Source organism: Triticum urartu, chromosome 6, assembly GCF_003073215.2.
Source record: "Triticum urartu cultivar G1812 chromosome 6, Tu2.1, whole genome shotgun sequence".
NCBI lineage: Eukaryota > Viridiplantae > Streptophyta > Magnoliopsida > Poales > Poaceae > Triticum > Triticum urartu.
The window spans coordinates 473270434-473295132 of NC_053027.1; the positions used below are offsets into that span (position 1 = coordinate 473270434).

At 46.0% G+C, this 24699-nt stretch overlaps 1 pseudogene; it reads right to left on the reverse strand.

Annotated features, from left to right (window-relative positions):
* Positions 1-9486: 9486 nt before the first annotated feature.
* The window catches only part of LOC125512423, a 41963-nt pseudogene continuing 26750 nt past the window's right edge, over positions 9487-24699 (reverse strand).

Here is a 24699-nt window from a genome sequence, read left to right on the forward strand (position 1 = left end):
GGTCGGCTCAAGAAGCACGAGAGCTAACTGCAGATCTTCTATGAGGAAACCTCTGAATTGATAGATCATACTCTTTTCATCAGGAACGTCTTGTTTAGCGAAGCGAGCAAGTTTCTGAAACTGGATATTGTATTGATACACGGACATGCTGCCTTGCTTGAGATTGCGGAACTCCTCACGCTTGCTCTCAGCTACACTTGGTGGAATGTGATGAGCTTTGAAGTCTCGGCGAAAATCATCCCAGGTAATCACACGACCTCCTCTGGAATCTCTATATTTTTGATACCACTCAGCAGCTTGGTCCTTGAGTTGAAACGAAGCAAACTTGACAAAGTCCTCAGGTCTGACATTGCTACATTCAGAATGTTTGCAGATGTCCACGAGCCAGTCGTCGGCGTCTGTGCCTCGGCACACTTGCTGAAGGACTTCGGCTGGTTTGCGAGGAACTGGTTGAGGGTAGCCAACTGAGACTGATTGTTGCCTTGGCCTTGATTTCCTTGGTTTTCTTGCCCTTGGTTGCGCTCTTGCAAGAGTTGCAAAAGCATGTGAGTGTTGGCATTGGTGGCTGCCATGACAACTTGGCATGCCTCCGGAGGTGGAGGTAATTGGTAAGGATTACCCAATCACAAACCAAATATCAGCGGGAAGAAATACTAGAGCTACATGAATTCCCACCTACAAACTCCCGAAACTTTCTGGTTATGCAATCAGGTGTTTGTGGTCAGGACCGGTCCAATGTATTTTTGGGCCCGGAGCGATGTAACATAATTGTTTTTCATATTAAAATTTTATACTTATTTTAAACTAAGTGTACCATATTACAATTGTAATTAATATTTTTTATTACTTAGCCACATAAAATGTTTTCAACTAACATTTATATTATTAATTGGTATGCATCTGTAATGTATATAATTAAAAATTTTAATTCTACAAAATGAAAAATTTATGATGTACCAAAATTTTTCTTTATTGTTAAGACAATCTTTCATATTTATTTTTCTAATATTTCATAAACGATGTAGTGTATACACATTTGCATATACATGCGTGTGTTCATATATCTTTTCATGTTATATTGAATATTATGATAGAGATTTATAAATTATAGACATACTAATAAATATTTTTACAGCAATTTCTAGTGTATATTAGGCGGTCATATTCATGGAAACTTCTAGGGCATAGAAAATGTGGCTTGCATGATAGGTTCAGTAATTCTAAGAACCAAAAATGTTGTTGATTATACTTTTATGCATGATTCGATTGCCTAACATGCTCGTCCAGATTCACTTGGTTTGGTTTGGTGCAAATGAGATACCTAGATGTTTATCGATTTAAAAATTGTGCATTGGTTTAACCATTGAAATCGAGATATCATAATTTTCATTATGATACTAAGACATGCATCGTAAAAGAGAGACTAATGTATTTGAACTCAGCTTCGCCAGTCAGATTGGTTTGCCTAAGCGTGGTATAACTTATCAGTATGTGGTGTGAACTTATACTTATGCTAATTGAGGCTCTATTTTATCCATTTAATAATCTTTCAGATGTAATGTATACTCAATAGATGTTACTAGTGTAAGTTTTAGTTGGGCCCCTCCCCTCTTGGGGCCCGGGGCGGTCGCCCCTTTTGCCCGGCCTATGGGCCAGCCCTAATTGTGATGACGTTCCCACTGTTGTGTAACACCCACAATGCGGCTATATCTCTCACGTGTCGGGCACGACTTAGAGGCATAGCCGCATGGTAGGCTTGTCGCAAGAGGGGTAATCTTCACACACCCCATGTACTGAATAAGAAAGGGATAGAGAGTTGGCTTACACTCGCCACTTCACACAATACATAAATAATCCATACATCATCCAAGGTACAATCAAAGGTCCGACTACGGAACCAAAATAAAGGAAGATAACCCCAAATGCTAGATCCCCGAACGTCCCAACTGGGCCTCACTACTGATCATTAGGAAAAGAAACATAGTAACGGCCCGAATCCTCGTCGAACTCCCACTTGATTTCGGTATCGTCACCTGCACTGGTATCCTCGGCACCTGCAACTGTTTGGAAGTATCCATGAGTCACGAGGACTCATCAATCTCACACCCGCGAGATCAAGACTATTTAAGCTTATGGCTAGGAAAGGGTAGTGAGGTGGAGCTGCAGCAAGCACTGGTATATATGGTGGCTAGCATAAGCAAATAGGAGCGAGAAGAGAAGCAACGCAACAGTCGAGAAGCTAGGGGTGATCAAGAAGTGATCCTGAAACTACTTAAGTTCAAGCATAACACAAGACCGTGTTCTTTTCCCAGACTCCGCCGAAAAGAGACCATCACGGCTACACACACGGTTGATTCATTTTAATTAAGTTAGGTGTCAAGTTCTCTACAACCGGATATTAACAAATTCCCATCTGCCACATAACCGCAGGCATGACTCTCGAAAGTTTATACCCTGCAGGGGTGTCCCAACTTAGCCCATCACAAGCTCTCACGGTCAACGAAGGATATTCCTTCTCCCGAAAAGACCCGAGCAGTCTCGGAATCCCGGTTACAAGACATTTCGACAATGGTAAAACTAGACCAGCAAAGCCACCCGATGTGCTGACAAATCCCGATAGGAGTCGCACGTATCTCGTTCTCAGGGCACATCGGATGGGCAAGACGTCGGGTTGGCATAGACCCTGGTTTCCCAGGGGGCACCGGACATCGCCCAGTTTGGACCAACACTCACAGGAGCACTGGCCCGGGGGTTTAAAATAAAGATGACCCTTGAGTCCGCGGAACCCAAGGGAAAAGGCTTAGGTGGCAAATGCAAAACCAAGGTTGGGCCTTGCTGGAGGAGTTTTATTCAAAGCGAATTGTCAAGGGGTTCCCATGACACACAACCGCGTAAGGAACGCAAAATCAAGGAACATAACACCATTATGACGAAAACTAGGGCGGCAAGAGTGGAACAAAACACCAGGCATAAGGCCGATCCTTCCACCCTTTACCAAGTATATAGATACATTAAAGTAAATAAGAGATAATACTGATATCCCAACAATATCCATGTTCCAACATGGAAAGACTTCATCTTCACCTGCAACTAGCAACGCTATAAGAGGGGTTGAGCAAAAGCGGTAACATAGCCAAACAACAGTTTGCTAGGAAAGGTGGGTTAGAGGCTTGACAAGGCAACATGGGAGGCATTATATAGAAAGTGGTAGGTAGCGGACATAGCAATAGAGCGAACAACTAGCAAAGCAAAGATGGAAGTGATTTCGAGGGTGTGGTCATCTTGCCTGCACTGTTCTCAGAGTTGTTGAAATCTTGATCCTCGTAAGCGTACTCAATAGGTTCCTCGGTCACGTACTCGTCTCTCGGCTCTACCCAAAGCAAGAACACAAGCAAAGGACCAACAATCAATCACGGTGCAATGCACAAGCAACATGATGCAATACATGGCATGATATGCAAGTCATGATATGCAATGCATATGCGTGCTCTGGAAGAGAAAGAAAGATCAAGGCATCAACTTGGCAAACCAAGTATGCCGCTGGAAAGATGAGATGATTTCGGTCTAAATCGATATAAAGATCACCGGAAACAGATGCACGGTTTGCAAATGGCAAGCAAAACAAGGATGGCGCAAAACTGCGATTAACAGCACGATGCCACTTAGAATGCAACAAGAAACTAAGATAATGCCCTCCAACATAGCAACAAAGCATATGACAATGATGACAAGAGATGCTTGACAAAACATGAACACTGAGCTACGGCTAAATCACAGCAGAACAGGTTCAAACAAGCATGGCAAAAGTGCAAAAGATATCAGCTTCACAGACTTAGAGAAATTGCTAACATGTCAAAAACAACATCAGGAAGCAACGTTTAGAGCAAGCAAACAACATGCTACAGGAACATATCATAGCAAACAAAGGCATGTCATGAATCTACTAAAAGCATAGATCAAAAGTCCCTTACTGATCATGAGCCAAAAAGGCACAGAAGATATGATGGCACCCATGTAAGCATAGCAAGTTTTATTAACAGTTTCAGACTTATTCATGAAGTATTGAATGACAATATAGGCATTGAATGACAATATAGGCATACAAACAGCAAGATGACATGTTCATGAAGCTAACCATGGCAAGATCAAGTTCATAGGATGCATGGATCACTAGCAACAACCATGGCAAAATTGATTAACAAGTTAACATTCTGCCAGGAACATTTTATAGCAAAACGTAGAGCAAAAACAAGACATGCTAGGGCACTCCATAATTGCAAACAGGGGCATGGATGGATAGAGCATAACCACATTTTCAAAACATCCTTACTAAAGTATCTCAAAATAAGCATGGATATCGTTGTAGCATCAAGTTCACATGGCATCAGAATAACAACAGGCAAAGACTTAGCAAAATCCCAAGTCCCTAAAAACAGCATCATCACGAAGCCTAGTTTGCATGCTTATGCTAATCACCACATAGATTACAAAAATACAAGACAAGAACCTCTGAAAAGATGGCATGATGTAGTTCAAAACACATGTAGACCTCAAGCTCATACGATGCACACATCAAATGCAATAGAAATGACAAAACCTCATGATCTGATAAGTAACAACAGTTAACATTTTATAGCAATCTTGCATCAATGAAAAATGCATCATAATGTACAGTATCATGCATGGAAATGCTTCTAACATGAAGAGGTCATCGAGACAAACAATTCGACATATCATATGCATGAAACGGAGCTACGGTCACCGAGATGTGATGCAAAGAACATGGCCTGAAAATGTTAGGGATATTCGGGACTTAGAAGAATTTCATCTCCTCCCAGAAAATAGATCTAGGGTTTGGGGCACGCGAAACGAGGTTCGTCAGGGAGCTCGCCGGATCTTCGTCGGAGTTGGTCGCCGCGTGGTGGAAGATGGCCGGAGAGGAGGGGGAGGTGTTGGGACGTGCGGGCGGCGAGGCGGCGACCTCGGGCGACGGGGAGGCGGCGAGCTCGATGTCGGCCGGCGAGGGCGGTTGTGGCAGTGCGACGAAGCCACGGCGGCGCCGGGCGGCGAGGAGGAGGCGCGGGCGCGCGAGGGCGAAGCAGGCGCGGGGCGGCGGCGGATGGGCTCGGCGGGCCCGCCGCGGGCTCGCGGGGCGGCGGCGGTGGGCAGCGGCGGGGTGACGTGGCGGCGGGTGATTCATCGAGGGGACGGCGGCGGACGTGTCCGGCGCCGGGCGGACGTGTCCGGCGTGCGGAGGAAGGGGAAGACTAGGGTTTCGCGTGAATTTTCGGAGGATGAAGCCTTTTTATAGGTAGAGGGAGTTTGGAGTGTCCAAATGAGGTGTAGTTTTCGCCCACACGATCGTGATCCAACGGCGGAGGACATGGAAGTGGTTTAGATGGGTTATTGGGCTGTTTTGGAGGGGTGTTGGGCTGCAACACACAAGAGGCCTTTGCGGTTACCCGGTTAACCGTTGGACTATCAAACGGCCTCCAAATGGAACGAAATTTGACAGGCGGTCTACCTGTGGTGTACCGAGGCCACTTGACAAATCTCGGTCCATTCCGAGAACGTTTAACACCCGCTCACGAAAAGAGACAAGAGGGGTGCGCCGGTGCATGTGCGAGTGTCGGATTGCGAAACGGACAACGGGGAAAATGCTCGAATGCATGAGATGAACACGAATGCAAATGCGATGCACATGATGACATGATATGAAATGCATGATATGAACAAAAAGCAAAACAAAGACAAAAACCCAACCACGAAGGGAATCTCATAACTTAAAGCCGAAAATGGCAAGAGTCGAAGTTACAAATATGGCAAGTTACATCCGGGGTGTTACATGTTGTCCCGATAAACGCCGGGAATTGGGGCAGGGTTGCCTCCGGCGGCCATGAACAACGCAGCAGGTCACATATCTTGTAGATGCAGTCGGCAGTAAGCTATTTTCCTCTGCGCAAATCATCCAGGACAGGGTCAAGGAGGCCATCGGTGTTGGAGCACTTCGCGGCCTTCTGCAAAGCGGTCCTGGTCTTGGCAGCATCCGGCTGTAGCAGTGGAACGGGAACCACCTCGGAGCCCCCACCACGACGAGGCGGACGGCGAGGGGGAGGTGGTGGCCGGCCATGTTGAGGCATTTCTTCGCCTGATCCTACATGAGGTTGCGGAAGTAGCACAACAAGAACTTGATGAGGCCGGTGCGGGAGTCGCGAGCGCCGACGGCGAAGGTGGACTTCTTGCTAGTTTTCTCTAGCGCGTCGTCTAGCTTTACGGGCACGACGTAGGATGGTCTCTTGGCAAAAGCGTTGATGATGGTGAGGACGATGTTGGTGATGGGGTCGGCGAGGCCTACGGCGAAGCCGCTGATGGAGATGCAGTCCGAGAGGTACGGGATGTCGGCGATGGGGAGGCGGCGGGCCGCCTCGAGGTAGAACTCGGCGAGGTCGTGGTAGTACCCCGGGGCGTGAGCATCCGTGGGCCTGGGGCACCATTTGCCGCCCACGGAGGTCCAGATGGAGTAGCCCTCGTTCTTCGTGGTGGCCGAGAGGACCCAGTTGGTGGAGGTCGAGGCGGCTGAGAGGCCCCGGTTCCTCTGCATGTTCCAGAAGGGCCAGCCGTCACGGGATCGGTCGCCGTCGCCGGCGACGGCCGGATCTGCCGTCACGAACATGATTTGGGGACGAGGGTTTCAATGGGTGGTGCTGTGTATCGCTCGTGGCGAGCTCGCTCACGCACGCGATAAGACGCGCGTCTTCCACCAGCCCAGGCTTCTTCTTTTTCTCTTGGTTTATTTTAATTTAAAAAATGTTCGTGGATTTGAAAGAAGTTTAAGAAGTCAAAAAATGTTCATGAATTTGAAAAAATGATCACAAATTCAGAAAATGTTCGTGGATTTAAAAAAATGTTCACAAATTCAAAATGAGTTCACGGATTTTATTTTGCAAATTCAAAAAATCTGAATCCAAAGGAAGTTCATGCAAATCAAAATGTTCATGGATTCATTACTTTTGTAAATTTCAAAATTGTTCATGAATTTATAAAATATCCATGAGTCCTCTTTTTAAAGGGTGACTATTTTTTTTGGAAAAACAAGATTTTTTAAGCGCGAACATTTTTGAAGACGTGAACATTTTTAAATGAATTTTGCAAACGTGAGCACCTTTAAAACTAATTTGGAACTATTTTTTGAAAGTACCAACAACATTTTCAAGAAACATGAACATTTATAAAAATTGTGAGCAATTTTTAAAATTTCTAATTTTTTAGATGCGAACAGTTTTTGAAGAAGAAAACATTTTTTAACATTTCAAATAAATTGTGAAGATTTTTATTTTTTCAAAATTATGAAACATACAAAAGATAGTAAAAGAAAAACATAAAACCCAGAAAAACATGTAAAAAACGGTTTCAGGAACCTTCACGAAGGTTCCCACCGGGCAGGAACCTTCCAGGAAGTTCCAAAGTCGGTCACCACGTCTCTTGCGGTTCACTCCACTCCCTACTATAATGGGCCGGCCTGATAATAATTGTAACATGGGCAATTGACGCGATATGTATATCATTTTTTTAGAGGAACACCTGAAACCCCATCAAAACATTCTTTACATTTAGGGGGGAGGGGGGGTGGGGGGCTGTCCAAAGGCCACACATGACGGCTAGGATCTAAGTCTAAAGAGTTCTTAGCTATGTTATGATCATCCACATTTGCCTCTCTACATTCGTAATAGAATGTAATATACCATTTGTTGCAAGCAACTTCCTAATTTTCACAATAATCTTAGCGTTTGCTCTCCAGAGATGTCCCACCGTTGACGAATCACATGCAATGACCACCAATGCAATATGAAGACCTTGCCCCAAGAACAAGGCTTCCTAGCACGCCATGGCCTCACCACAGGCTGGATCAATGACGCCTTTTAAGTTGATGGTTTGGTTGATGTGGATGATCTAAACAACTTTGTTTGTGGCTAGTTATTTTTTGTTGGAGTGTGAAAGTGGGATGGGGTATAGATATCCCCCATATAGGAATGCAAACCAATGACTTTCACGAACATTTGTATAATGAGAATAAAGCCTAGTGTTATTATTAATAAAGTAACAAAGGTTAGTGTGTTTTGGGCCACGTAGACGGTGTGGACATGTAGAATGTAGTTACAGATGTAAAAAAAGTCAATATCTCGTTCTCTTGGTCCATAGATGGGGCGTCCTATCCGATGGATGAATGAGGAGCCTCGGTCTGCACCCGTACCCCCATGTAATATGTAATAATTCAGCGTTCTGTTGAAAATTTTGCTTTCCTAGGTGGAGGATTAGCCTTAGGAGGCGGCACATTCAGCCTTTAGTTGTACCATGATGTTTTTTTCATGTTTATGTGTTGTTACTTTTTCATGGTGGAATCCGACCCTGTTCTAGAATTGTATGAAAAAAGGACACCAATAGCCAGTTGATGTTTCCTGAAGGGTGACCCGAGCAAACGAGTGTGCGCTTTGGATGGCTCTCACGAGGGAACAAATTGTTCCCTTAAAAACACATCTTCCTTCCTCGTCCACACCCTCTTTGCCATGCTATAGAAGAGAAATTGCAATGCTATGACAATGTTATCAACAGAAAAATTGACATGTTGCCATGCTTGCGACATGGAAGAATTGTCGTGCTACTATTCAGTAATTGTCATGCTGTCACAGTAGGATTTGTCATGCTTGCGATATAGAAGAATTGTCATGCTACAGTTCAGTAATTGCCATGCTGTCAGAATAGGATTGCCATGGTACAGGAAAAAAAAGAATTGCCATGCTACAAGATAGAGATTAGTCATCCTACAATATAGAAAACTCCCATGCCACAAGATAAAGATTTGCCATGCTACAATATAAAGAATTGTCATGCTACAAGATAGAAATTTGCCATGCGGCTGCTAGAGAATTGCGGTGGGACAATGTAAAATGTTGCCATGCCATGTTTAAATAAAAAAGTTGTCATGCTATAACAAATATAGTTGCTATGTCCAAAAAACAATAACGCACTTTGCCAGGCTATAGCACTGGCAGTGTGTAAAAACTAAAAAACACAGAATTGTCATGTTGTAGCTGACATAGTTGTCACGGCTAAAAAGCCTAAAAAGTAAGATTTGTTGTGCTCTATATAACCACTTGTTCAAGTTTTAGAAATAAATTCGGCATTTGTTCTAAGGGGGTTTCTGCGGTTAACCATTCAGTCATTCTCAGTCGTTCCTGTGGAGGGTGGCAGGAGCCAACGGTTTGAGATTCGCGTGCGGGATCCGATGTAATAGTTGAAGGCGTTCGCTCGAAATCGGTCGTTATCTGACGTCAGGTCAATAGCCTTTAGAAACAAAAAAAAAATCACATATATTTCGCTGATAACATGTACTCCTGGTGGTGCCGGCATGGGAGTCGATCTCGCCAGAAATAGCTTGAGCAGTACAAATCAATCCGACCGAGAGATGTATAATCCTGGTTGTTGGAGGTAAAATCCAGACACGGTCTTATGTCAGAGCAGTGCAGTTTGCGGCTCTGCCATCGCCGACGCGTTATACAATCCTCTGAGCAGCGCCTGGGCGATGAACCTGTTGGCAGCGTCGGTGAAGTGGATGCCGTCCCACGAGAGGAACTCGGACGGGTCGGAGCTCCCCGTCGAGTCCGGCGTGCCGCAGAACGCCGCCATGTCGAAGTGGTACGGCCCAGCGCCGCCGCCGCAGAACGCGGCCAACGGCCTGTCGCCGAAACCTGCACGCCCCAAGTAAAACCAGTAAAATCAGTGATGTCAGGATGAATGAACTACAAAAGGCGGTGGTTGTCAGTTATATTGCGCGTGCAGGCACCGTATTTGCCGGGCGAGGCGACGAGGTTGGCGATGGGGCTGTAGATGTCGGCGTAGAAGAGGGTGGTGCCGGGGTGGCTCCGCCGGAGCTCGCGGAGCATGCGGTTCAGCGCGCGGTTGTGCAGCTGAGCGACCTCGTTGAAGCCCGTGATGCAGCCGGACTCCCCGTGCGCGTCGCCGGGGAAGAGGGCGAGCAGCTCCGGCTCGCACCCCAGCGGGATCATCCCCGTCACCAGCACCGTCCTCGCACCGGCGGCGATCACGGCCTGCGTAAACGATGCACAGTTGGTCCGCGCTTCTGTTATGCTGGTGGTTGGGTCGAAAGGGTTCACTGCTTACGTTCAGCGCCGAGCGGGTGACGCCGACGATGTCCGGCACCAAGCTCGCCGCGAACTCGGCTGTGCGGTTGCTGAATAGCGCGAAGATGTAGTCGTTTACTCCGATCTCTCCGAAGTAGAAGACGGAGCTCGCCATGATATTGCTCTCTTCTTCTGTAGCATGCACAAAAGGTAGCAGTAACAGGATTAAACGGAGGGTCAAAATAGTTTCCACCATTTTTTTATTACTTTTCGCAGTGAAATGCATCCAACTATCACCTCCCCACCTCACTTCGTGTATAAATCCGACAGTAGAATTCACAGTTGTCTTTTCTTGAAAGAGAGGCAAAAAGAATTTTGGAGGACGACTTCCATGGAGGACTTTAAAAAAATAAATCACAAATCAAAATTTTGAAGTTTCAAAAAATTCTGCAAAAATAATTCTACGTGTTCATATGGATGTATTTTTTATGTGTATACAGTCTAACGATGAACTACATTATGATAAGAGCTACACAAAAAGGACAAACACGTGCAATTTTCTTAATAGTGAACAGTACATGTACTGTTCACTAATTTCAAAATCACGAATTTGTCTTTTTAGTGTAGCTCTCACCATAATGTATAGCATCTTCAAATTTTGTACACATGTAGTATGCATCCATATAAACATGTGTGATTTTTTTTAGATTTTTTTGAAACTTCAAAAATGTGATTTTTTTTTTAAAAAGAGTCCCTCATGGCGGTCGTCCGTCAATGACATTTAGCGATTGAATCTTGGCCTCTACATCAACTGATGCATACATCCATTTTGATTAGAGCCGATGCAAGATATTGAGCCCAAAGTCATTAACAAGTAAGGTACATAGCAAAAGCAACTATGTCAAAACCATTACAAAATATGAATGTAACACCTAGAACTAAGCCGACTTTTTCCGGAGCAACGCCTTCAGGAAGGATAAGCGCCCTGCTACCGCCATCGTCACAAACCCAACACCTTCATCATGATAACAACACAAGTTCGCCACTTGTGAGCCCAACCAGCAAAGGCCGGAACAAGGGTTTTCACCTAGGACATGAAGTGCGTTCCAAACACCATATTGACAACGGTTCTTCTGACAACCACAACTGTTTGTGCTCCACGCTTGGCCAAAAAAATGGCCTCTCAACAAGAAAATTCTACTATTGTAACATGAAAGAACTCAAGTGTTTTGCCCCTGTGAGGACCCAATTCCTAAGCATTCGTCTTGATGTTTGTGATGATGATTGTGGGAAATGTCGATTTATTGCGGAAGACCCATGCATTCCTTTATTCCATAACTCCTATGTGACAAGCATAACGAGCGAGGCGCTGACCTTCCTCGTATGGCCAGGTTATAGGAGCGTGAACCTCCACCACTTATGGACCGAAGCCAAGCGTCCCCAGTATGAAATAGCTAGTTCGGGTGCATTGAGAAAACAACGGTCCAAATTCTTAGCGACTATCAACACTTGAAGAAGATTTGCGTTGCAGACTCCGGCTCCATCTTTCAAAGCTAGCAGAGACCACATTTTGGCCATCCGGACCTTTGTAGGCGGTCAGCAGTCCAGACCATATTATTAATGAGATGCCATACAAAGAACTTACACTTGGGTGGCGCTGAGTTATTCCAAATAGTCAACACGATGATGGTGGAGACCGCCCCCTCAAACTGCGCATTTGTACACAGATGCGGTCGAGTAGATGTTGTTGGTAGTGAAGTTCCAGGTGATGTCGCCCTTAACTCCGTCCTGAAGGTGCACAACATGAAGTTGGGCCAGCAGAGTGTAGAATTTTTGGATATGGGCAACGGAGAGGCCATCATACATGTCTATCCAGGGGATACTAGCAAGGTCATGTAAAGCATCATGATCAGAGGCATTCTTCTTCTTAGAAGTGTGGAAAATGGCAAGGCATTAACTTTGGTCTTGGTGCCATCGAGCCATGGGAAGTGCCAAAATTTGGCCATACATCCGTTACCAATAGTGATGGTGGTTGCTAAGGTCCATGCCGGTGCTATCATATGGTGTGCACAAGCCAACCCATGCCCTATCGGGCTCCTTCCATTCATACCAAGGCCGCCGTAAACAAAGTGCCCTCGCATACCTACGAGATTGATAACACCAAGGGACCCAACCGCTTAGTTATGCACACCACCTTCAAATTCCAATTTACTTTGCACTGGCCCCGGAAACCTTGTCCAAGCCCACCCAAAAAAGCATGCTCAATCTTCTCGAAGGCACTCACGATTTCCTCCGGAGGCCCCAACGCAGTAATATGGTAGGTTGCAATTGAAGTGAGCACTACCTTGACCAAGGCCATTATGTCAGCTGCCGGGATGAGCTACCCCTAAGAAAGCACAAGCTTCTCGGTCTCCTTATCAACCAGGTGTTGGAGGTCCACCTTCCTAAGGCGGTGAATCGACAAGGGTAGGCCTAGATATCTGAGTGCGAAGGTTGAACGTCTAGCCGGAAAGATCTCGAGGACGGAGTCGAGGTCAATGTCCCCACATCTAGTCGGAGCTACAAGGCTCTTCTCAAGGTTGGTAACTAAACTGACAACCTCCCTGAAGCCGACAAGTATGGAGGTGAGGTGTCGGATATCCTCCTTAATGGGGGCGACAAAAATGGTGGCAGCATTAACATATAGGGAAGTGCGGATGAAAGCAAATGTCCCACCAATGGAGTGCGAAAGGCCACACCGATTGGCAATGTCGAGGTGGTTATGGATTAAATCAATTGTCAGGACAAAAAGAAGCGTCGACAGAAGGTCTGCCAAAGGCCCCGACGGTGTTGAATGGGATCTCCCAGCACGCCCTTGAGCATGACCTCAAGGTGGTAGAGCAAAGAAGGCAGCAAGCATGTTCGTGATTCTGGTGGCAAAACTTCATCGACAGAGGAGCTGAACTCAAGAGTCCCAATGAACTGAGTCGAAGGTCTTCTTCATGTCGATCTTAAAAAGGAGAGAGGCCTTTTTGTTGCGGTGCATTTTTTCCTTGCCAGGTTACACACATAGATGAAATTATCATGGGTACTTCTAGACTTTATGAAAGCACTTTGAGACTGGGAGATGAGCGTATGGACGAAGGGACAAGCTATGAAGCCATAATCTTCGCCACAATCTTTGCAACTACATGAACAGGGCTGATGGGTCTGAAATCAGAGATGCTTTCGGCCCCGTCCTTCTTAGGGAGCAACACAATGTTGATGGTATTAACTCACTAAAAGTGTTCGACACGGAGGTTAGAGAAGCTATGAGTAACCGCATGGCATTAGATTTTATTGTCTCCTAACATGACCTAAAGAAGGCACCGGTGAAACCATCCGGACGCGGCGCCTAGTTTGTTAAAATTTGCACACTTTTAAGGTTGTAAAAAGTAAATGGTGTGCATTTTTTGGTGGAGGGATGTACAAAAGGTTGAGACTAGCAAGAATGCAAAAACAGAATACATTTCTACACCATCAAGAAAATGTCTGTCATTTTCATAGAAGTAGTTCTACCCGCTAATATCTATGGTCGTATGCATCGTTCTGATGCAGAGGCCAAAGGTTATCCTCCCTTTCAAAAAAAACTTCTACCTGCAGCATATAAATATCTGATTTATCCCAAAACATCTCCTCATGATGAATGCGAGGGATTATAAGGGCATCTTCAACGCCGACCTGTAAACCTCCCACAACTGTCCGGACCGCGAAAGCCATCCAACGCGGTCCTGTATCGGTCCGCAGAGCGGTCCATACATGATTTCTCCTGCAAACCGGAGATAAAAGTGGGGGAGGTTTGTGGGAGTCCGGATCAATCCCAGGCCCGTTTCTGACCACCTTGGCCCACCAAATACCCCTCACCCCTCCCGCGTGTTTTCGATTAGCGCCGCTCCAGAGCATCTGGGCCCGCATTCATGCCCGCCTAGAGCGGACACGACCGCTCACTGGCGCCGGCATTGAAGCGGCACGCCGGTCGAGAGAGCGCCGCCCGCTCCGCTTCCCAGTGCAGGCGACTGCCGCACATTCAAATGACACAATGGTCGCCTGTCCATCCGTCTGCTGTCCCCATTGATGGCACGAGGTTGCCTAGGCATCTCCTCCGGCGCCACTCGTCCGTTTATCTGCCGTCCATCAGTGCTATATAAACAGCTGCCCCGGTGCCTCGGCCATAGCCACAGTTATCCCTCTCCACACTACTCCCCATCATGGATCCATCCGTGGCCAAAGCTCTTTGGGATGGACTGATGTCGGAGCGGAAGAAGGCCATGGCCGCCATTGCTGCCGACTGGCAGGCAAAGGACATGCAAATGGAGGACGCCTTCGATGACGAGCCAACTAAAGGAAATATGCCCTAGAGGCAATAATAAAGTTATTTATTTATTTCCTTATTTCATGATAAATGTTTATTATTCATGCTAGAATTGTATTAACCGGAAACATAATACATGTGTGAATACATAGACAAACATAGTGTCACTAGTGTGCCTCTACTTGACTAGCTCATTGATCAAAGATGGTTAAGTTTCCTAAACCATAGACATGAGTTGTCATTTGATCAATGGGATCACATCATTAGGAGAATGATGTGATTGACTTGACCCATTCCGTTAGCTTAGCACTTGATCGTTTTTGTTTACTGCTATTGCTTTCTTCATGACTTATACATGTTCTTATGACTATGAGATTATGCAACTCCTGAATACCAGAGGAACACTTTGTGTGCTACCAAACATCACAACGTAACTGGATGATTGTAAAGGTGCTCTACAAGTGTCTCCGATGGTACTTGTTGAGTTGGCATAGATCAAGATTAGGATTTGTCACTCCGACTGTCGGAGAGGTATCTCTGGGCCCTCTCAGTAATACACATCACTATAAGCCTTGCAAGCAATACAACTAATGAGTTAGTTGAGGGATAGTGCATTACGGAACGAGTAAAGAGACTTGCCGGTAACGAGATTGAACTAGGTATTGGGATACCGATGATCGAATCTCAGGCAAGTACCATACCGATGACAAAAAGAACAACGTATAGTGTTATGCGGTTTGACCGATAAAGATCTTCATAGAATATGTAGGAAACAATATGAGCATCCAGGTTCCAATATTGGTTATTGACCGGAGACATGTCTCGGTCATGTCTACATAGTTTTCGAACCCGTAGGGTCCGCACGCTTAAAGTCTTGTGACGATCGGTTTTATGAGTTTATATGTTTCGATGTACCGAAGGTAGTTCAGAGTCCCAGATATGATCACGGACATGACAAGGAGTCTCGAAATGGCCGAGACATAAAGATTGATATATTGGCAGCCTACATTTGGACATCCGAAGAGTTCCGGGTAAAATCGGGATTTTACCAGAGTACCGGAGGGGTTACTGGAACCCTCCGGGGGCTAATGGGCCTTGTTGGGGCATAAGGGAAAGAGAGAGGGGCCGGCATAGGGCAGGCAGCGCGCCCCCTCCCTCTGGTCCGAATTGGACTAGGAGAGGGGGGGTGCCCCCCTTTCCTTCTCTTTCTTCCCCTTCCTTTCCCCCTCCTAGTAGGAGTATGAAAGGGAGGAATCCTACTCCTACTAGGTGGAGGATTCCTCCTCTTGGCGCACCAACAAGGGCCGGCCGGCCTCCCCCTTGCTCCTTTATATACAGGGGCAGGGGGCACCTCTAGACACACAAGTTGATCACAAAGATCTCTTCCAGCCGTGTGTGGTGCCCCCTCCACCATAATCCACCTCGGTCATACTGTAGCGGTGTTTAGGTGAAGCCCTGCTACGGTAGCTTCATCAACATCGTCACCACGCCGTCGTGCTAACGAAACTCTTCCCCGAGCTCTACTGGATCGTGAGTTCGCGGGACGTCACCGAGCTGAACGTGTGCTGAACGCGAAGGTGCCGTACATTCGATACTGAGGATCGGTCGATCGTGAAGACGTACGACTACATCAACCGCGTTGTCATAACGCTTCCGCTTAATGGTCTACGAGGGTACGTGGACGACACTCTCCCCTCTCGTTGCTATACATCACCATGATCCTGCGTGTGCGTAGGAAAATTTTGAAATTACTACGTTCCCCAACAGTGGCATCCGAGCCAGGTTTTATGCGCAGATGTTATATGCACGAGTAGAACACAAGTGAGTTGTGGGCGATACAAGTCATACTGCTTACCAGCATGTCATACTTTGGTCCGGCGGTATTGCTGGATGAAGCGGCCTGGACCGACATTACGCATACGCTTATGCGAGACTGGTTCTACCGACGTGGTTTGCACATAGATGGCTGGCAGGTGTCAGTTTCTCCAACTTTAGTTGAACCGAGTGTGGCTACGCCCGGTCCTTGATAAGGTTAAAACATCATTAACTTGATGAACTATTGTTGTGATTTTGATGCGTAGGTAAGAACGGTTCTTTCTCAGCCCGTAGCAGCCACGTAAAACTTGCAACAACAAAGTAGAGGACGTCTAACTTGTTTTTGCAGGGCATGTTGTGATGTGATATGGTCAAGACATGATGCTATATTTATTGTATGAGATGATCATGTTTTCTAACGGAGTTATCGGCAACTGGCAGGAGCCATATGGTTGTCGCTTTATTGTATGCAATGCAATCGCCCAATAATTGCTTTACTTTATCACTAAGCGATAGCGATAGTCGTAGAAGCAATAGTTGGCGAGACGACAACGATGCTACGATGGAGATTAAGGTGTCGCACCGGTGACGGTGGTGATCATACCGGTGCTTCGGAGATGGAGATCACAAGCACAAGATGATGATGGCCATATCATATCACTTATATTGATTGCATGCGATGTTTATCCTTTATCTATCTTATTCTGCTTTGTTTGACGGTAGCATTATAAGATGATCTCTCACTAAATTTCAAGATAAAAGTGTTCTCCCTGAGTATGCACCGTTGCCAAATTTCGTCGTGCCGAGACACCACGTGATGATCGGGTGTGATAAGTTCTACGTCCATCTACAACGGGTGCAAGCCAGTTTTGCACACGCAGAATACCCGGGGTTAAACTTGACGAGTCTAGTATATGCAGATATGGCTTCGGAACACTGAGACCGAAAGGTCGAACGTGAATCATATAGTAGATATGATCAACATAGTGATGTTCTCCATTGAAAACTACTCCATTTCACGTGATGATCGGTTATGGTTTAGTTGATATGGATCACGTGATCACTTAGATGATTAGAGGGATGTCTATCTAAGTGGGAGTTCTTAAGTAATATGATTAATTGAACTTAAATTTATTATGAACTTAGTACCTGATAGTATTTTGCTTATCTATGTTGTTGTAGATAGATGGCCCGTGCTGTTGTTCCATTGAATTTTAATGCGTTCCTTGAGAAAGCAAAGTTGAAAGATGATGGTAGAAATTACACAGACTGGGTCTGTAACTTGAGGATTATCCTCATTGCTGCACAAAAAAATTACGTTCTGGAAGCACCGCTAGGTGCCAGGCCTGCTGCAGATGCTGCTGATGACGTTAAGAACGTCTGGCAGAGTAAAGCTGATGACTACTCGATAGTTCAGTGTGAAGGAAATATGCCCTAGAGGCAATAATAAAGTTATTATTTATTTCCTTATATCATGATAAATGTTTATTATTCATGCTAGAATTGTATTAACCGGAAACATAATACATGTGTGAATACATAGACAAACAGAGTGTCACTAGTATGCCTCTACTTGACTAGCTCGTTAATCAAAGATGGTTATGTTTCCTAACCATGGAAAAAGAGTTGTTATTTGATTAACGGGATCACATCATTAGTTGAATGATCTGATTGACATGACCCATTCCATTAGCTTAGCACCCGATCGTTTAGTATGTTGCTATTGCTTTCTTCATGACTTATACATGTTCCCATGACTATGAGATTATGTAACTCCCATGTGCCGGAGGAACACTTTGTGTGCTACCAAACGTCACAACGTAACTGGGTGATTATAAAGGTGCTCTACAGGTGTCTCCAAAGGTACATGTTGGGTTGACGTATTTCGAGATTAGGATTTGTCACTCCGATCGTCGAAGAGGTATCTCTGGGCCCTCTCGGTAATGCACATCACTTAAGCCTTGCAACTAATGAGTTAGTTGCGGGATGATGTATTACAGAACGAGTAAAGAGACTTGCCGGTAACGAGATTGAACTAGGTATTGGATACCGACGATCGAATCTCGGGCAAGTAACATACCGATGACAAAGGGAACAACGTATGTTGTTATGCGGTCTGACCGATAAAGATCTTCGTAGAATATGTAGGAGCCAATATGGGCATCCAGGTCCCGCTATTGGTTATTGACCGGAGACGTGTCTCGGTCATGTCTACATTGTTCTCGAACCGTAGGGTCCGCACGCTTAAAGTTACGATGACAGTTTCATTATGAGTTTATGTATTTTGATGTACCGAAGGTTGTTTGGAGTCCCGGATGTGATCACGGACATGACGAGGAGTCTCGAAATGGTCGAGACATAAAGTCAGTATATTGGAAGCTTATATTTGGACATCGGAATCGTTCCGGGTGAAATCGGCATTTTACCGGAGTACCGGGGGGTTACCGGAACCCCCCGGGGGATTATTGGGCCTACATAGGCCTTGAGGGAGAAGAGAGAAGGAGGCAAGAGGTGGCCGCGCGCCCCTCCCCTTCCTAGTCTGAATAGGACAAGGGAAGGGGGGCGGCGCCACCCCTTTCCTTCCCCTCTTCCTCCTCTTCCCCCCCTTCTCCTTCTCCAACTAGGAAAGAAGTAGGAGCAGGACTCCCCCTGGCGCGCCCCTCCATGGCCGGCCGCCCCCTCCCCTTGGCTCCTTTATATACGGGGGCAGGGGGCACCCTAGAACACACAAGTTGATCTTCGTGATCGTTCCTTAGCCGTGTGAGGTGCCCCCCTCCACGATATTACACCTCGATCATATTGTAGCGGTGCTTAGGTGAAGCCCTACGACGGTTAAACATCAAGATCGTCACCACGCCATCGTGCTGACGAAACTTCTCCCCGAAGCTTTGCTGGATCGGAGCCCGGGGTGCGTCATCGAGCTGTACGTGTGTCAAGAACTCGGAGGTGCCGGAGTAACGGTGCTTGAATCGGTTGGACCGGGAAGACGTACGACTACTTCCTCTACGTTGCGTCAACGCTTCCGCTTCGGTCTACGAGGGTACGTAGACAACACTCTCCCTTCTCGTTGCTGTGCATCATCATGATCTTGCGTGTGCGTAGGAAATTTTTTGAAATTACTACGTTCCCCAACAGTGGCATCCGAGCCTAGGTTTTATGTGTTGATGTTATATGCACGAGTAGAACACAAGTGAGTTGTGGGCGATATAAGTCATACTGCTTACCAGCATGTCATACTTTGGTTCGGCGGTATTGTTGGACGAAGCGGCCCGGACCGACATTACGCGTACGCTTACGCAAGACCGGTTCTCCCGACGTGCTTTGCACATAGGTGGCTTGCGGGTGACAGTTTCTCCAACTTTAGTTGAACCGAGTGTGGCTACGCCCGGTCCTTGCGAAGGTTAAAACAGCACCAACTTGACAGACTATCGTTGTGGTTTTGATGCGTAGGTAAGATTGGTTCTTGCTTAAGCCCGTAGCAGCCACGTAAAACTTGCAACAAACAAAGTAGAGGACGTCTAACTTGTTTTTGCAGGGCATGTTGTGATATGATATGGTCAAGACATGATGCTAAATTTTATTGTATGAGATGATCATGTTTTGTAACCGAGTTATCGGCAACTGGCAGGAGCCATAAGGTTGTCGCTTTATTGTATGCAATGCAATCGCGCTGTAATGCTTTACTTTATCACTAAGCGGTAGCGATAGTCGTGGAAGCATAAGATTGGCAAGACGACAATGATGCTACGATGGAGATCAAGGTGTCGCGCCGATGACGATGGTGATCATGACGGTGCTTCAGAGATGGAGATCACAAGCACAAGATGATGATGGCCATATCATATCACTTATATTGATTGCATGTGATGTTTATCTTTTATGCATCTTATCTTGCTTTGATTGACGGTAGCATTATAAGATGATCTCTCACTAAATTATCAAGAGGTGTTCTCCCTGAGTATGCACCGTTGCCAAAGTTCGTCGTGCCCAGACACCACGTGATTATCGGGTGTGATAAGCTCTACGTCCATCTACAACGGGTGCAAGCCAGTTTTTGCACACGCAGAATACTCAGGTTAAACTTGACGAGCCTAGCATATGCAGATATGGCCTCGGAACACGGAGACCGAAAGGTCGAGCGTGAATCATATAGTAGATATGATCAACATAGTGATGTTCTGTTGGAAATATGCCCTAGAGGCAATAATAAATTGATTATTATTATATTTCCTTGTTCATGATAATCGTTTATTATCCATGCTAGAATTGTATTGATAGGAAACTCAGATACATGTGTGGATACATAGACAACACCATGTCCCTAGTAAGCCTCTAGTTGACTAGCTCGTTGATCAATAGATGGTTACGATTTCCTAACCATGGACATTGGATGTCGTTGATAACGGGATAACATCATTAGGAGAATGATGTGATGGACAAGACCCAATCCTAAGCCTAGCACAAAGATCGTGTAGTTCGTATGCTAAAGCTTTACTAATGTCAAGTATCATTTCCTTAGACCATGAGATTGTGCAACTCCCGGATACCGTAGGAATACTTTGGGTGTGCCAAACGTCATAACATAACTGGGTGGCTATAAAGGTACACTACAGGTATCTCCGAGAGTGTCTGTTGGGTTGGCACGAATCGAGACTGGGATTTGTCACTCCGTGTGACGGAGAGGTATCTCTGGGCCCACTCGGTAGGACATCATCATAATGTGCACAATGTGATCAAGGAGTTGATCACGGGATGATGTGTTATGGAACGAGTAAAGAGACTTGCCGGTAACGAGATTGAACAAGGTATCGAGATACCGACGATCGAATCTCGGGCAAGTACAATACCGATAGACAAAGGGAATTGTATACGGGATTGATCGAATCCTCGACATCGTGGTTCATCCGATGAGATCATCATGGAACATGTGGGAACCAACATGGGTATCCAGATCCCGCTGTTGGTTATTGACCGGAGAACGTCTCGGTCATGTCTGCATGGTTCCCGAACCCGTAGGGTCTACACACTTAAGGTTCGATGACGCTAGGGTTATAAAGGAAGTTTGTATGTGGTTACCGAATGTTTTTCAGAGTCCCGGATGAGATCCCGGACGTCACGAGGAGTTCCGGAATGGTCCGAAGGTAAAGATTTATATATGGGAAGTCCTGTTTTGGTCACCGGAAAAGTTTCGGGTTTTATCGGTAACGTACCGGGACCACCGGGAGGGTCCCGGGGGTCCACCATGTGGGGCCACCGGCCCCGGAGGGCTGCATGGGCCAAGTGTGGGAGGGGGCCAGCCCCAGGTGGGCTGGTGCGCCCCCCACAAGGGCCCAAGGTGCCTAAGGGGAGGAAGGGGGCAAACCCTAAGGGCAGATGGGCCCTATGGCCCATGCTCCTTGCGCCTCCCTCTCCTCCCCCCTTGGCCGCCTCCCTCAGATGGGATCTGGGGCTGCCGCACCCCTTGGGGTGGGAACCCTAAAGGGGGCACAGCCCCCTCCCCTTCCCCTATATATACTTGAGGCCTAGGGGATGCCCAACACGCGATTCGATCTCCCTCTTGGCGCAGCCCTACCTCTCTCCCTCCTCCTCTTCTGCGGTGCTTGGCGAAGCCCTGCAGGACTGCCACTCTCCTCCACCATCACCACGCCGTTGTGCTGCTGCTGGAAGGAGTCTTCCTCAACCTCTCCTTCTCCCCTTGCTGGATCAAGGCGTGTGAGACGTCACCGGGCTGCATGTGTGTTGAACGCGGAGGTGCCGTCCGTTCGGCACTTGGTCATCGGTGATTTGGATCACGGCGAGTACGACTCCATCAACCCCGTTCACTTGAACGCTTCCGCTTAGCAATCTACAAGGGTATGTAGATGCACTCTTCTTCTCCTCGTTGCTAGTTTCTCCATAGATAGATCTTGGTGACACGTAGGAAAATTTTGAATTTCTGCTACGTTCCCCAACAGTGGCATCATGAGCTAGGTCTATTGCGTAGATTCTATGCACGAGTAGAACACAAAGTAGTTGTGGGCGTTGATTTTGTTCAATATGCTTACCGTTACTAGTCCAATCTTGTTTCGACGGTATTGTGGGATGAAGCGGCCCGGACCAACCTTACACGTACGCTTACGTGAGACCGGTTCCACCGACTGACATGCACTAGTTGCATAAGGTGGCTGGCGGGTGTCTGTCTCTCCCACTTTAGTCGGATCGGATTCGATGAAAAGGGTCCTTATGAAGGGTAAATAGCAATTGGCATATCACGTTGTGGTCTTTGCGTAGGTAAGAAACGTTCTTGCTAGAAACCCATAGCAGCCACGTAAAACACGTAAAACATGACGTCTAACTTGTTTTTGTAGGGTATGCCATGTGATGTGATATGGCCCAAAGGATGTGATGAATGATACATGTGATGTATGAGATGATCATGTTCTTGTAATAGGAATCACGACTTGCATGTCGATGAGAATGACAACCGGTAGGAGCCATAGGAGTTGTCTTAATTTATTTATGACCTGCGTGTCAACATAAACGTCATGTAATTACTTTACTTTATTGCTAACCGTTAGCTGTAGTAGTAGAAGTAATAGTTGGCGAGACAACTTCATGAAGACACGATGATGGAGATCATGGTGTCATGCCGGTGACGATGATGATCATGGAGCCCCGAAGATGGAGATCAAAAGGAGCAAAGTGATGATGGCCATATCATGTCACTATTTGATTGCATGTGATGTTTATCATGTTTTTGCATCTTATTTGCTTAAAACGACGGTAGTAAATAAGATGATCCCTCATTAAAATTTCAAGAAAGTGTTCTCCCTAACTGTGCACCGTTGCGAAAGTTCATCGTTTCGAAGCACCACGTGATGACCGGGTGTGATAGATTCTTACGTTTGAATACAACGGGTGTTGACGAGCCTAGCATGTACAGACATGGCCTCAGAACACATGCGAAACACTTTGGTTAACTTGACGAGCCTAGCATGTACAGACATGGCCTCGGAACACAAGAGACCGAAAGTTCGAGCATGAGTCGTATAGAAGATACGATCAACATGAAGATGTTCACCGATGATGACTAGTCTGTCTCACGTGATGATCGGACACGGCCTAGTTGACTCGGATCATGTAATCACTTAGATGACTAGAGGGATGTCTATCTGAGTGGGAGTTCATAAGATGAACTTAATTATCCTGAACATAGTCAAAAGGTCTTCGCAAATTATGTCGTAGCTCGCGCTTCAGTTCTACTGTTTAGTTATGTTCCTAGAGAAAATTTAGTTGAAAGATGGTAGTAGCAATTATGTGGACTAGGTCCGTAAACTGAGGATTGTCCTCATTGCTTCATAGAAGGCTTATGTCCTTAATGCACCGCTCAGTGTGCTGAACCTCGAACGTCGTCTATGGATGTTGCGAACATCTGACATACACGTTTTGATGACTACATGATAGTTCAGTGCGTAATGCTAAATGGTTTAGAATTGAGGCACCAAAGACGTTTTTGAAACATCGCAGAACATATGAGATGTTCCAAGGACTGAAATTGGGATTTCAGGCTCGTGCCCACGTCAAGAGGTATAAGACCTCCGACGATTTTCTTAGCCTGCAACTAAGGGAGAAAAGCTCAATTGTTGAGCTTGTGCTCAGATTGTCTGAGTACAACAATCATTTGAATCGAGTGGGAGTTGATCTTCCAGATGAGATAGTGATGTTTCTCCGAAGTCATTACCACCAAGCTGCTAGAGCTTCGTGATGAACTATGATATATCAGGGACATATATGATGATCCTTGAGATATTCGCGATGTTTGACACCACAAAAGTAGAAATCAAGAAGGAGCATCAATTGTTGATGGTTGGAGAAACCACTAGTTTCAAGAAGGGAAAGGGCAAGAAGGGATACTTCATGAAACGGCAATTCAGCTGCTGCTCTAGTGAAGAAACCCAAGGTTGAACCCAAACCCGAGACTAAGTGCTTCTGTAATAAGGGGAACAGCCACTGGAGCAGAATTACCCTAGATACTTGGTAGATGAGAAGGCTGGCAAGGTCGATAGAAGTATATTGGATATACATTGTGTTGATGTGCACTTTACTAGTACTCCTAGTAGCACCAGGGTATTAGATACCGGTTCGGTTGCTAAGTGTTAGTAATTCAAAATAAAAGCTACGGAATAAACGGAGACTAGCTAAAGGTGAGCTGACGATATGTGTTGGAAGTGTTTCCAATGTTGATATGATCAAGCATCGCACGCTCCCTCTACCATCGAGATTGGTGTTAAACCTAAATAATTGTTATTTGGTGTTTGCGTTGAGCATAGACATGATTGGATTATGTCTATCGCGACACGGTTATTCATTTAAGGAGAATAATGGTTACTCTGTTTATTTGAATAATACCTTCAATGGTCTTGCACCTAAAATGAA